Raw genomic sequence first — 15,883 nt, forward strand, 5'->3', positions numbered from 1 at the left:
GCAATTCCCATATACACACTACTGTATATAAAACAGGTAAACAGCAAGGACCTACTGTGTAGTACAGGGAACTATACTCAGTATGTTGTAATAACCTATAAGGGAAAAGAATCTGAAAGAGAACATATATATGTATGTATATATATGTATACACACACATATATACATATTAACTATATATAAAACTCAATCACTTTGCTGTACACCTGAAACTAACACAACATTAGTTTGTTAGTAAATTAACATACTTAGTAAATTAACTAAGTAAATTAACTATACTTCAAGTTTTAAAAATCATAATAAATAAATAAATCTTTGGGAAAGGATGAAATATATAGGTCATCTTAGCACTTGGGACAGAGAGGTTGTCTCGTGGACTGAAGTGGTGAATACAAACAGGGCAGGAAGACAGCCCAAGAGGTCCGGGGGTGGCTTCACAGAAACCCTGCCCTGCATTCTGAAGCCTCACTGCTTCCCTGGCTCCTGTCCCCAGGGGGCCGCAGGGAAGACAGGGCGCCGCCTCCAGGCTGTCCCCCTGGGCGTCTCCACGAAGAATCCCAGACCCGTCAGTGGCCAAGTCTTTGTCCCCTAACTCGTGCGGTCTCTGGGGTACTTTTCTTGCCGCTTTTATGCCTCAGCATGGCTTTCTCTCTCGCTGATTTGATGTTCCCAGGAAACAGGTTCCTCATCCCCCGCGTTCTCTGAGCTCCCAAGCTCCAAAGCTTGAAACCTTGTCCGAAGAATGAATGAACGACCGCAATGGAGTTCCCTCCCCTTTGCCGTGTACAGCCTGCGAACACAGGATGCCTGTTCCCCTGCAAAGCACCGGCATCCCACAAAAGACATTTACTTCTTGGAGTTCCCAGCTGGTACAGGCATCCTGTAGTTTTTCTTTGTTTGCTGCCCTGGCACCCAGTGGTGACATCATATCCACAGAGCACCCTATGTCTTCCTTCCCTCGGGACCACTCAGACACACAGGGGTCCCTATGCTGCGCCATGCTATGACCAAGTAAGCAGAGGAGGCAATTTTCATTTGGGGCAGGGGTGGGGACTTCTGTTTGCTGGAAAGCTACCAAGACAGCCTTGCCAGGACCCAGCCACACATCCATGGGGCCTGAGCGAAGGACAGGGCTGAGTGGCCCCTGCCACGCGTTGGTCATAATCCTGCCTCCACTCTGAAGACCAAGGGTGGCTCGCTGGGCATGTAGTCTGGCCGATGCTTTTATCTTAGAGCTACAATCCCTGTGGCAACCAACAGATTCTCAGAGAACCACCCATAACTCCCTCAGGCATGCCCAGACGCACCGGAAGCCCACAGAGCAGGCAGGTCCAGCCGGGACAGCAGACCAGAGCAGGAAGGGGTGGTGGATGCCTGCCCTGCATACTCGTCTGTTTGGGGAGCAGGTGTGAGGTGGGGACATGGGTGGACGGAGGACCAGGGGGTGCTGCTGGGATCCTTTGGAAGGTAGAGGGGAGGGTGGCGGCAACACTGGCCCATGGTTCTGTAGAGTTTCAGTTCAGTGACTCGGACACTTTGTTCCAGATTCTCAGTTACTCACACGTGTCCCCATAAAATCAAAAGTCAAGACAAGTAAGTTCACACGGTCCCAGCTAGTCACCCCTCTGTTCGCTGAATGCCCCGGGAGGTGAGGAGGGCTGGGCAGGGACCAGACGCCCCTCGAGCCGGTACTTGGCAGGCACCTTGGCCCAGGCTCGCGTATCTATGGGGGTCAGGTTCTCGACTCGGGCATGCAAACCCAGGCTCTGGAAACTGCCAACTCCTACAGTGACGAAGCACAGGTGCCCCGGGCCAGTCCAGTGACCTTGAAGTTGATGCCTTTGCAGCCAAGTTAGCCGATGTGACAATCACCTTCTACCACAGGACCAGCCCTGCACCTCATTGCTCAGAGATCCACCCACGAGGAATGCCCTGGGACAAATCGTCAGAACCCGCGGTGCATACAGAACAAACCGCGACGCCCAGGCCCTCCCAGAATATTGAGAACTTGGATTCCAAAGAGCAGGTCTCACGGGCCTTCCAGCCTGGGTCCCTGCTGTCTCTCGGGCCCCTCAGTGACTTTGGGTGCAAGGTCATTAAGATTGCATTCAGGGGGAGGAAACATGCTTTAGAATAAGGGCCTCAAGTTCAGGGCGACAGCCTCAGGGAGCTCGAGTTAGTAGGAAAAACACTGAACCTGCAGTCAGAAAACTCTGGGTTTGATGTCTGCCTTTGCCCCTTCATGGCAGCGTCACGTTGGGTTAGTTACATAACCTCTCTGAGTCTCAGCTTCTTCATCTGAAAAAGGACAAATTACACTTGCCTTACACGGTACTGTGTGAAAGTGTCTTGTTATTGCTAAATGCTATATGAACATCACTTGCTGTTTTACCATTATGTGGAATACTAAGATCAAATAGAGCCAGAGACTAGGAATCCTGGGCTTAGTTCTAAGTCCTACACCAATGAATGCACAGCAGAGGCCACGCCGTGCTCCCCAGACTGTGACGTGGGAATAGAGTCAGCTGTCTCCAGCGGCCCCGGGGGGCTGCGTGGGCTGCGGAATTGGAGGTGCTGGGTGGCTGGGACACTCTTTGGAGATCAGAGAGCACAGATAGGGCCTGACCTAGGCTTGGGGACTATAATGCAGGGCCGTTCCTATCTTCCTGTGAAAGAACCCCAAAGGTGAACTCTGCTCTTTAAAAGGGTCTCAGCACTGCCTATAAAACAACCGTCACAGGAGCCTCCCTTTTTCTGTCTGGTCCTTTGCAAAGCACTTTTGTGAACATGACCTTATGTGATCACTTAAACAAGGGAAAGTAGCTGCAGAAGGAGGTGGGTGATGCTCCTGGCCTCCTGCCTCCGCGTCCGGTTAACAATCTTGTCCTTGTTACCCCAGGTGCCCTGGAGCAGAGGTGATATGGGCTATTCCCATCCCCACCCCCATTTGTGCAAGCCCCCTCCCGTCCTGACCTCACCCATCCTCCCTGACTCCCTCCCCAGGTCTCCCCCAGTTGTCGCCTAGAAATCCTCAGCAGAGGAGAAAGGGTCCACCTGCCACTCTCACCAACAGCTTTGGGGCTTGATTCCTTCCTTTACAAAAGGACGCTGGGGCGAATAACAGCCAGGTTCTCTGGAGATAAGGGGAAGTGAATTCTCTGGGAACAACCGCCCAGTGGGTATTTTCTGATGTTGGGTATTTTCTGATGTCACTACAAAAGGAGGCAAGGTGGTCTTTTTCTGTGACCTCTAGAGCTCAACAGCGACGTTATATGATTCTTCAATCCCCCAGCAGGTGTGTCCATCATCAGACAGATTTAGAGCATCTCATTCAGAACCCGCCATTTAATAAGTAACCATGTCCCCTGACCCAATACAATCTCGTATTACCAGAGCATCTGGGGAGGGTTTGAGCGGCCGTGGGCAGGGAGAGGGGAATACAGGCAGGAGAGAGTGTGAACTGCTCTAGAAAAATCCCAACCCCTTGGGATCTTCATGCAGAGAGTGAGTTAATGTATCTGAATTTAAAAACATCCCCAGGTGCACTGTGAAGCAGGCACCTTCTAGGGAAGGGCAAGCCTCATTCAACAGACTTCAACATTCCAGTCCATTGAACATGACCTGCCTTCTTGTTCAATAGCCAAGACCAGTAATCACCTAGTCGATCTACAATTCATGCCCTTTGCCCGGGTCCAGGTTCACCTAGCAATGTTCCAACCACGCGCTGACCTCCCCTCTGGCGCCCCCTGTAGGGAGAGATGTGTTGACCTCATAGCTCCCAGCAGTTAGAGTGCTCACTGCATATTAAAGAGTTAGCATTCTTGTCTAGACATTAGGAAGCTAGACCTGAACGGGTGTTGCTGGAAGATGGTTGTACTCAAAAATCAGGTGATTGATTGAACTTGCAAGGGAGTCTTGGCAAATGCTCTAAGCGATGTCAGTTTCTGGGATCTCTTGGAAGACAGACGACTTGACCTCCATGGAGACACCCAAACATCACCGTTAGCTGTGTGCCCTTTATATATACGCTTGCATAACTATTTATTTATCTGCTGCCACAAGGGTAGGCATCCCTGTGGGCATGGAATATGGCCTTATTCATCACTGCACATCAAGAACCTGGCACAGGGTCTGCTGCAGAGCAAGGGGTCAACCAATGTCAGTAGAGCAGATGGTTCAAAATGAATGAATGACTTGAGTATAAAGAGAGTGAATTAAAGAAACGCTTCTACTTTTGCTCTCATCTGAAATCTCAATAAAATAACCGTTTTTAAACAGGCATTAACCCTTAAAGGTAAAAAGAACCAGACAGGAGACAATAAAAACAACATTTTTGAAAACCAGAAAACAGATACATTGTATGCTTGGACAGGAAAAAACCAGGACCAGCACAACTGACACGTCAGAATCCCCAGAGGTGTAGCAGTTCGTAGCACAGTCGGTCCCTGGAGGTGCGGGGTGAAGGAAGCAATTAGAAGGAGGAAGATTGGTTGAGTCTGTTTAGGAAGGATCCTCTCCCTGACTCAGCCCAGGCAGGAAACCTCTCCCGGCCTCCCTGGCACAAGACTGGAGGTTTATTCTCTAGGGTAAAACAGAGGGCATCTGGATGGAGGGACGCACAGCACCATTAAGGATGGACTTTCATACCCTGAGAAAAAAAAGGCTAAGTAAACATACCCATCGCAGATGTCAAGGCCCCCAGATCTCGCCCCAACTTGATTACAGAGGCTGGCAGTCAGGACTTGACCCTCCAAGCAGGAGACTGAGAGAGTTTTTCCCGAGGAATCTGAATATCCCCAAAGGAAAATTACTATCAGGGGGTGCCTGCAGTGAAATGGTCCAGACAGAGCATCTTCCAGAGTGCCTGACATCTGTCAAGCCCCATCCTCGGGCCCAGAGCTTCCTCTTAGCAGGTTACCAGGTACCTGTGGAGCTAAAACAAACAGACATGAAAAAGGAGGAAACAGAGACTGCGCAGGGGGAAGAAACCTTAAATGGAAAGGATGCTACCAAAATAATGAACCTTAAGAGAATAATAAAAGGAGGTTCTTGGAAATTAAAATATGGTAGCAAAACCAAAAATCTCAGTGGAACAGTGGAAAGAAAAAGTTGAGGAAATCTACTGGAACATAGAGCAAAACACAAAGAGATGAAATTGGGAGAAGAAGATAAGGAAATGAGAGCTTTCTGAGTTCCAACATCTAAGTGACAGGAATTCCAGAGTGAGAGAATGAAGAAAATAGGAAAAAGGAAACCATCAAAGAAACACGGCAAGAGAATTTCCCAGAATGGAAGGCAATGATGAAAAGAGCTGCCTGGTGCCCAGCAACAGGTATAAATAGTCCCACACCAAGCAGGTCCCATCACTGTGAAATCTCAGAACACTACGGACACACAGAGGGTCTCACTTTTTTTCAGAAAGTGAAAAGAGGACACGTAAAAGGATCAGGTATGGAACTGGCTCTGGACATCTCAACAACGTGATGGAAAGGTGGAAGAAAATGAAGACACCCCTTTAACATTCTGAGAGAAAATGATTTCCAATTTAGAATTCTACACCTAACCAAGCTGTCAATCAAATAAAGTAGAGATATTCTCAGATAAGCAAAGTCTCAGAAAATTTACCTTGAATGCTCTCTTTCCCACAAAACAACTATAGAATGTGTTCCTCCAAAGTGAGAGAGCGAACCAAGGAACAAAAGTTCAGGAGACACAGGAAACAGAGGACGTGATACAGGAAGGGGGTGTGGAGGGAAAAGAGATGCCGGAGGCCAGCTGTGCATCGGCAGAGGGCAACCTATCCAGACCAAAGGGAGTGGATGGCTCCTGGGGAGATTTCTCTAAGAGATGAAGTAAATAAGATACATTACGTATCTGGACATCTTGAGAGGAGATTGAAACCGTAGGTGGAGAATTTTCCTTGAGACTGGCGATGAGAACAAATAGAACCAAGAAAATTAGTGACTCCACGGAAAACTAAAAGTTGTGCAGGAAAGAAAAAGTAATCTGGCTTACTGCATGGATCAGCTATGAATAGAATTGTATAGACTTGATAACATTAAACCTGAATATTATCCAAGGAGAATGGCGATACCACTCCGTTCGGAGAATGGAACATGGGAAGAGTGTGCACATGTGGTAGGGATAGGGGAGAAAAAAGCTAAGTTCCATCTTCAGTGATAGCCTCTAAGAGCGAAGCATCTAAAAGTACGACGATAAACATAGTACTTAGACACAATGGGTAAAACCAAGGGGAAAAGATAACCAAACAGGAAAGATGGTAGCCTCTGGGGATTGAACGAAGGAGGAGGAGGAATTCTGACTTTTTCACATCAAACTAGTTAGAACAATGTGACGCTTTGAATAACAGCATATGTTACTTTCATAAAACCAAAACTAAAGGTTAAGATAAGTGAATGAGTCAATAAGGTATTTTACCTACTGAGAAATCCTTTTCAGCCACTAGATGGTGCTATTGGCCACTTGTGGAAACCGCCGGAGCAAGGCCAGTGCTGGCTGGTCGGTAACGCTGTGGCGTTTTCCATAAAACAGAAGAAAGTGAGATTTGATCAATAAAGATAGGAAGGAAGTAAAGTTGTTGTTTTCTTTTATCTTCAAATATTGTCCCTCTCATGGAGCAGGAAGAAAATATTATTTGCTCCTAGTGTTGCAATAATTGAAAACTGGAATCTGGGGACAAAATCCAGAGTCCTCAGGCTGTTGGGTTTCCCCTGCCTCCAGGCACACAGGCGGTGATTTAATAAAATCAACCGTGCAGCCGATCGTGGTAAGTGTCTCCCTCGGGCACCTGGGCCCAGACTCAGGAACGGAAAGCTGTTGTTAGAAAAGCTGGAGCTACACTTGTGCTACAGCCAGAATTCCATGAAAGTCCCTGAAAGGTGATCTGGTATCCTCTCCCAACAGGTAGATGCTTATCTACTCGGGGAAAGCAGAGGCACCGGCATGGCGATCAGGCATGCGCACGAGGCACATTTAGCAAGACCTGCGAAGTTACTAGTGACATCTGGAAAGCCGGGGCAGTGGCTTTTACCCTCAGCTCTACTGTCCCTGATTTTTCTGGCTCTGCGGTCAGCAGGACCTGTGGGTACACGTTTCTTGCCCCCCTGCTGTGTTGAGCACAAGTCTTCATGAGATAAGTACCATTTAGTTAGTATTTTCTTGGAGATGGAATCCGGTACACCGCCCACTCTGAGGTCTTGCCACCCTCATCCTTTCAGGGCGGTGCCGCCACACAGGTCATTCTGATCACAGCCCTCTGTCCCCTTCTGGACCCGCCTCCTCCTCCCTCCCCTCAGGTGTGAGCATCTGGCCGCTTCTCCTATCCCTCTCCGCCCTCCTCCAAACATCTAAACTGGCCTCAGAGTCCCAGCCTCCTCCTCTCCGTAGATGGCATCCCAAAGTCTACACCTCTGTCCCCGATTCCCTCAACCCCAGACGCCCACTCCCTCCTCTTCTCAGACAATTCCATGCGGGCAACGCGCCCAACCTTTGGTTAGCACATCCTCTGCCTAAAATCACACTCTGCATCTCTGCTTTCCAAGCGCCCTGTTCCTCTTGCCTTTCGTATTCCCATCATCAGACATGCATGCTTTCAGTAAGCATTTGCTGAATGAAAGAGACGGCGCCAGACTCTGCGAATTTCATGGATTTGAAAAAGCAAGGCCGTCAGCCTCAGGGAACTTAGAGATTCCAGGTAGAGGAAAGAGACAGGAAACAGACGCCCCAGCACGCGCCGATCAGAGCCGTAGTGCCGGGACTAGAAGGGGCTCCATGCGCACAGGAGGAGCCCAGGCTCAGGGTCCCTGGGGATTCTGGGAAGCTTAGCCCAGCTCAGCAACAAGCCCAGCTCTACTCCTCCTCTCCCTGCTCAGCGGGTGCTATCAGGCACTGGCGTCTGCCGGGTCTTTCTCAGCTGTGTCTTCTCTCTCTCTTTCTCAAACCCCAGCGTGCGTGGGAATCCCTCGGGGATCTTGTTAAAATGAAGCTTCTCTTTGAGCAGGACTAGGGCGGAGCCTGAGACTCTGCATTTCTTACAAGGGGCCCGGGACGGTGCTGACGCTGCTGGGCTGTGCACCACACTGTGCGTCCTCAGGGTCTGTCCCCCCCTGCCCTCGTCACCGCAGGGCAGCCCCAGTGCGTGGCCCACGAACGCGCCTCCTGCCTCTAATCCTAGACTGTGCCACGTGGGAGCCACCAGCCGTCCTGCTTATTTCAATGAAAACGGAATAAGATTTAAAATTCAGTTTGTCATCTGCAGCAGCCATATCTCAGCCTCACTTCTTACCCTTGAGCTCCCCTTCATCCCAGCAGCAACCCCCCCTCACTGCGGCTCCCTGAGTGCTTGCCTCCCCGAGGCTTTTCCATACAAGCCCACTCCTCACGTTCCAGTGTTATTCTCTTCCTCGTGCCCCACTTCTCTCTGCAGTCAGATGTCAGGCCCTCAGCTCCCTCTCCAAGCTGTGTTAGCATTATTATCAACTCTACACCACCATCCCATCAATTAGCACCTGGGAATTAAAATCCCAAGTTGTTAATTTTTCTGCTAACTTTTCTTGCACATAGGCTGACCCTCCCAATTAGACTGTCAGGCGTTTGAGATCAAAGCCCACCATTATACTTTTTAGTGCCCATCAGAGTGTCAAAAACATAGCAGACCTTAACTTATATGTGGTCAATAATCACTATTCAATATACACATTCTATAGATACAAAATGTATATATATGTGGGGAGTGGTCTTAGCGTAAAGAAACCATGAGAAAGAGAAGTACCACTGACTGAGGCATATCTGCTGTTTATAGACGAGGTGATTAACACGCACAACCAATGTATAAAGAATTCTCCTGACATGAAAAAAAATACTTAGAATATTTGTCTTAGAAGAGTTTTAGTTAGGACTTCAGAGTCTAACTCAACAAACTCTTTTAATTAATATTTTATCTGGCTCATTACCAGCCTCATAAATGCAAATGGAATTTCTATAAATAGGAGAAAAAATAATTTCCTGTGTGTCATATTCTGAGGAGAAAACTTTAATTGTGAATTCATCTCTTGCTCGATGAAGGAAGGTAAGAAGCAGGGGAGGGTGCACAGAGGCAGGGGTTCTGCGCGCTAATTACCAGGGACGACACACCTGAATTCTCCGCTGCTTTCGAGCCCCAGCCTCATCAATTTTCAATGAAAGATGTACTTATACCTTCCAGGTCCCCTGAGTAGTTCTTCAATTGTGTCCCCCATGCTCCAATGTCACCTGTGATCTTTGAAGGATTTGGACATGAAACAGTCAAGGCTCACCTAAATCTGCAAAAACCAGCCAAGAATAGAATCCTATTTCTCATTTTTCAGGTCTAGGCAGAGAACTAGGTTCTCCGCCCTCCTGGTCCAAGGTCCATCACTGTGAGAATATTTGCAAAATAACATTTTCTTACCCTACATTTTGCTTCACCATCAGCCGGGCTCCCTCCATCACGGCAGAAGAAATGCCATGGTCTTTATACTGAACCCCAAGGCAGCTGCCACCCCAAGACAGAGCACCTCCTGGGCTCAGTAGATGCTTACAGCACGTGTCGTGTGGTCCACAGACCTACACCGCCAAGGCCTCTCTGAGAACTAGCAAATGTAGGACTTGGGAGTTTTCTTCTCAGAGTGATAACCCCTGAGGTCAGCCTGTGATGGATGGGCGAAGACAGGCTACACCCCCGAAGGGGTCCAAGAGATTTCCTGGTTAGTCAGAACCATTGCAGCCTCACTGGATAAAGACCCTCTGCAGAGAGAGGGGAGGGGCATCCAGGAGACCAAGCCCAGCTGCTCTGAGCTCTATCCCTGGGGATGGTGCCTGGACGGTGGGCTGTGTACACGCTGGTCCACGGCAAGAGGAGCCCCCAGGTTGCCACCGTGAGACTAAGCTGCTCTGTCACTGCCGCGTTACTGTGCATAGAGGAGGGGACAGGTTTGGGGCATCTTAGCCCCAGGGACAAGCATTTGTCATCTCCTTGTAATTGATAAACCAGTTTTCTTGTTTTTGACAAGGTTCACTTGATAACTATTCACTGAGCACCTGTGCTAGGTGCCGAGGGCACAGCAGAGAACATGACCGCCAGGGTCCCTGCCCTGGCGGGCACTGGTTTCACACACCTCAGCTGTTGTGCCTGCCCCTGAGGGGAGACAGGCTCGGGGATTAGGGCAGGGGTGTGGATCCCCAAAGGCTGGGCAACAGGCAGAGACAGGCCAGGAAGGGCCCCCCGATGGACCAGTCCTCGGAGAAGCTTGCAGGCCCTGCCCAGACAGCAGCCCTCCCTTTGGAGGGGATGTGACGTTAGCAGCTGGCTTTCCTACAACTCACAGGAGTTACAGAATGAACGTAGGCACTCATCTTCCCCCAGGCAGGGAGGAACTCAAAAAGGGAGGGAAGGGAGGCGGCTGCTAGGCGATGGCTCTGCATCTGGATTGCTCTGGGCTTCTCCTCGGGGCAGAGAGGACACTTCCTGCTATTCCTGCCCAGCCACAGGCCACATGCCTCCGGAGAGGACGGCCAGGGGTGAGCACAGAGCCTGGGAGCCGCAGGCCTGTTTCCTGTCTCTGGACCTGCTCCATCTCCAGCCCGTGAGTCGGGGCACCCCAGACCCTCACTCCACCCATGGGAGCAAGGTCCGTGGGGCTGGGGATGCAGCGCCAGGACTGTGGCCCCTCCAACTTCCCAAGGAAAGCCTCTCGCCTGCTGGGTTCCATCTAAGAAGCGCAACTAAATTTCGCCAACCACCCCATCAACGCACAGCGGAGTGAATGAGCAAGGCTCTGATCCAAGATTTCTGCTCGCCTAGTTTCTTCCTTCTTTCGGTCTGCGGCACCGCACCCACTAAACACGCGTGCACACGCTCACACACGCGCACATGCGCGCGCGCACGGAGCTCTGTCCTTGGCACCTTTAAGACCAGAAGCAGCCCCGGCACCAGCAGCAGGTGTGGCAGGGAGGTGGCGGGAACCTGGGGGAGGGACGGAGGGGGCGGGGCCTGCGGGGAAGGGAGCGCATAGCCGCCGGCCCCCTCCCCCGGGGTGTCTCTCCGCCTTCCCCCTCGGATTCATTCAGAACTGACGGCGCCCCCAATCACGTCGCACTGAACCCCCGCCCGGCCCCGGCCCCCCTCCCCACCGCTTGGCCCGTGTTCCTTTACATCGGTTATTACACATTAGTACACAGAGATTCATTGTTCTGGGGGCAGAAGGGGAGGAGAACCAGGGGAGAGAAGAGGGCGGAGGGGAGGTAGGGAGGAGGGGACGGACGGACGGAGGGAGGGAGGGACGGAGGGAGGGAGAGAGCGCGCGCCTCCTGCCACTGTCGCAGGAGAAAGGGAGTGACTAGTGGCTGGGACTGGAGGGGTTGGCGAGGGAAGGGACAGAATGGCTTAGAAGCCTCTGCCCACTGGACCCCACGCAGGGAGAGGCTCCCCGCAGAGTCCGAGGCTGCCGTGATGGCTGGGGCTCGAGTATCCCCTCCCGCGCCCTGAATGCTCCTGCCGCCTCCGAGGGGCACCCCAGAAGTTAGCATCAGTGTGACGTGGAAGCTCCGATCTCAACAAGTAAGTTGTCTTCTTTCCTCCTCCGTTTCTCCCCGGCTCACCGGCTCTGGAAGGCAGGACGGGCGCTCTCAGGGTGCCCACTGCCCGAGCAGCTGGCTTTTCCCCGGCACCTGCCAGTTTGGGAGCCCTGGGGACAGGGAAGGGCTTAGGATGGGTCCAAAGTTCAGCCAGGAAGTCTGAGCTCCCGAAGCCGGCGCGCTGCCCTGGGCTGCGAGCTTAGGCTCCAGAGGGCTGTGAATGTGGCGCTTCGGCTCTAGAGCTGGGATCCCGTGGCACAAAACCCGCATCAGGGTGGGCGAGGCCGGGGCAGCGGGGAGGAGGAATCCTGCCCCTGGCAGCCGCTCTGCCTTCAGGTGTGGGTATGGAGAGCCGGGGAGGGCGGCCAGCCCCTTTAGCCTTAAATCAATCCTCAGCTTAGCTTTGCTTCCTTTTAAGTCTGGCCAAATTGGCAACACGGCCTTGCTGATTCTGCCCTCCTGCCGCCCCGGTCACCTCCTGCGTGCCTCCGTATCTCTTTGTAAACATCTTCCAAACTGTTCAGAAAGGCCGGGGGGCAAAGCTCCAAGGGCAGGCTTAGGGACTAGGGAATGGCACCATTATTCCCGTGCTCCCCGAACCCGCATATCTCCCTGGAGAGCTGTGGTGCCTCCCCTCAACCAGGTCTCTCCTCCTCCCTGGACCGCGGGACGGCCTGCGCGCTGCCGGCTCCTCGGACCAGCTCTGGCCCCGAAGCTCCAGGGTTTGTGCCAAGCATCGGGTCGGACAGGGCCAGCCCAGCACCTGCTCTGAGAGTCCTTTCAAACACCAGCAGACCCCCAGGCACATGAGTGGTTGTTTGGGGTCAAACCATGCCCAGCACTTTGCTCTCTTCTGAGCCTTTTAATGGAGCAGGTATCACCATCCTCATTCTACAGGTGAGAAAGCGCAGCTGAGCGAGGCTGCGTAACTTGCTGGAGGTCCACAGCTTTCAAGTGAGATTCTCACCTGGGCCTGACTCCCAACCGTACCTCTTTTTCATCACTAAGCTATGCATCATAGGGCTTTCTGCTTCCCAAAGTACTTCTCCATGTGGGAGGGAGGCAGTGAAAAGAAGCTAATATTTATGAACCAAATACTGAGCTGGACACGCTCATGTGCGGTAATCTGGACTCCAGTCCTGTGACGCGGAGCTCATCCCACCCACGTTATAGATGAGGTTGAAGCTTGGAGAGCTCTGAGCGCTAGTCAGCAGCCATCAACTTCGAAATGCTTGTCCTCTGGCTTCAAATCCCGATTGTTTCCACTGTCAAACAGCAAGCCTGAAAGATGTTCTGGCCTTCCCATGTCTATACCTTTCCTTAAAACCCAGGTGTAAGTCCCATCAGCTGGCTGACAGAGGCCCTCGGGCTTCCTAAAATCTGGTGGGAGAATCAAGTACAGTCATTGGTATGGGCGTTAGAGAGAAGGGCCCTTGGCTGGGCTCCGACATGAGAAGCCTGGTCGGCCTGTGATTTTCAACTATTGATCCTGCCTGAGATGCCCTCACTCCAGGTAGAGGAGAGCATGGCCCTCAGAGGAAGTGCCGGGGTGCAGGGCAGGGGTGCTTCGGGGCACTGAGATCAGGGAATCGTCACTTATGAACACTTCCTGTGGGACCTAAGGCATTTTATGTATGAGGAGGAGGAGGTTCTGTTTTTCTTTTCCCATCCAGTGCTTTTCCCACTATTGCTCCCAGCCTCCCCTGACCTCACCTCATCCAGCCCCGCTACACCATCCTGTACCCACACAAGCTGAAACCAAGTGTCACAGAGTAGAGATTTGGAACCTAAGGCAAGAAAAAGACAAGCATTCTTTTACCTTGGAAGGAATATTCGGGGGCATTTATCAAGTGTTTACTACTTCTCAGGCTCCATTCATTCACCGCAAGATTGATAATAAATTGTTACAACAGCATCAATTATTAGAACAGCACTAGGGCCATCGCTGAAAGAGGAAACATCCCATAGAGAAAAGGTCTGTGCTTTCCATGAAAGCACGGGGCTCCCAGTTTCCCCAAACCATATTCTAGACTCCGTGTCTAGCTCTCCAACAGGAAGGGCATCACTCAGACACACACTCTCCCGCAGCCTTCCTTATTTAAGTAGCCTGCCGACAGTCAGCAGAGATGGGTGAACTCCGTGCAGCGAGCAGCGCGGCAGGAGGCAGAGGCAAGGGTGAAATGGGAGGGGAGAGAAGGGTCCGCGCTGCCCGGGGTCAGATCCCAGTGGAACTCCCCGACTTGGCTTCCCCGGAGTCTTCAGGCACATCCTGAGACGGGCAGAGCTCTTCCCTCTATCTGTGGGTCCAGCAGAATCAGTGTGGCCCTGTCACCAGCATCCTTCCCACCCCACAGGCTGCGTAGCAAGATCCCCCTGGGGCTCTCTGCCGGCGCCCTCCTGGGTTTCCCATCCAGGAGACACTAGAGGTGCCCTAGTGGCCCGTGAGGATGCTGACATCAGCGTGAGGCGACAGCAGGGGTGCCACCCTCCCTCCTGTTTGCTCCAAATACGGCCAAGCTCTCGTTGCGTCCTGTGGTCAAAGCCACCAGCAGCGTCCTGTGCATTCACGTACTTGTAAGCTGCGTCTATGTCAGTTTTCTGTTTTTAAATCAATTCAGCAACCATGGATTTGATCTCCTAGCGTGTGCCAGGAATAATTAATTTTTGAAAACCTTGGAACGTGATCATTCGGGCAGGGAGGGTTATGCTTTCCACTCAGGAGAACGTTAGCAGAAGTTTGCATTTTCTGAGCAATCCTGGTTGAATATTTAGGCTGCCGATGGGAGGATGATGGAGAGAAGGGTGTGGCCCAGGAATCCATTAGGTGGTTGGAAAGAGCCATTTTTAGATTAAATTTCCACTGTGTCTGAGCTACAGACGGGCCACTGGGAGCTGGGGCCCATCGTCAGTTGTCTGTAAGACTGTGGTCAGCCGTGGAGGAATTGCTCTGTTTTTCCTGAAGACAAGGTAAGAAGGATGGGAGAACCAACACAAAGGGCTGTAGGGAGACATTTGAAAAAAAACAACAACACCTGAATGTATTTCTCTAAGAGACCTGTGGAGTGGCCTTCTCTGGAATAATTTTAAACCAGAGGGGACAGCTTCCCCTTCCGGAGCCCTGGCTGCCGAGGGACAGAGTGATGGCCTCTGACAGTGCAGCCCCACTTATCTAGCGCCTCCTACCTTGACATTCTGATAAGTGAGCTATTCTAGTCCCCAGAGCCCAGGACGGCAGCTACACTGGCCAACGGCCCTGTTGAGCTAAATGTCAGAGCCAGACCTTTAACACATGACCCTGGAGATCCTGGCTTGTGCATCCATGTTAAGTTCCATCATCATTCCAGACCAGAGCAGGCTGAGGGGCAGAGGTCAGGGATATCTGACCAGTTTGACAGGTGGCAACGGCACTTCCTGGTCACCAAGGGTCAATCCATATGGTGGCCAGAGAAGCTGGTGGGGACACTGGAAAGGGAAGTGGAAAGGGGGGGGGTGGTCAGAGATCAATGGTGACAAGGACAAGCTTTTAGGTTCTCACTCTCATCTCCTGAGACTTGGTTGTTTGGGGCTGTGTGTGCCACCTGCCCCTATGTCCTCTCTTACATTTCAGGCTCCCAGCGTTTAAAGTCAGGTAGGCCCTAGTACCATCATCCCGTGTTATTTCTTGCTGCTCATAAAGGAAAAGAGGGGAGAAGGCAAGAGTGGAAGCATGTCACCCAGGGCTGAACCTGTGCCCCACGTCTTGCACTTGGAGTCTGCTTCCCCCCTTCCCCAAGATTGGGCTGTTGAGAACTTGATCCCCAGAGCCTGGCTGGGGGGTCACAAGAGCAGCAGGGACCAGGTGCCACCCCTGCCCCAGGAAGCTGCTGTCCAGCTGGGGTAACAGGTCCATGGGGCCCAGGTCCAAGGCACCTCACTAGCAAGGCTGTGACAGCCAGCGCTCCTGGGCTATCGCAGACGACCCCACTGGACATCAGGGAACGCAGTCCCGAGTCAGGTGGTCTCAGTCACTTTGGAAAGTGCCCTTCATTGGATGAACTTAAAAAGTCGCTCGATATTCCTTCAAAAATGTGTATGGAGCTCCGACCACAGGCCAGACCTTGTGCAGGAACTTGTGATACAGGTTGGGTCATGTACACACCTTGTCTGTCCTGCCTGGAGCCTCTCCCAGGACTGACTGGGGGGAGGCAGCCGTGCCACAGCATCGGGGGGCGGGGAGCATCGCCGGAGAGATGCAGGGGCCAAGGAGGTCCCACTGGACCGCAGAAGGCTT

The sequence above is a fragment of the Orcinus orca genome, chromosome 8 (assembly GCF_937001465.1).
Source record: "Orcinus orca chromosome 8, mOrcOrc1.1, whole genome shotgun sequence".
NCBI lineage: Eukaryota > Metazoa > Chordata > Mammalia > Artiodactyla > Delphinidae > Orcinus > Orcinus orca.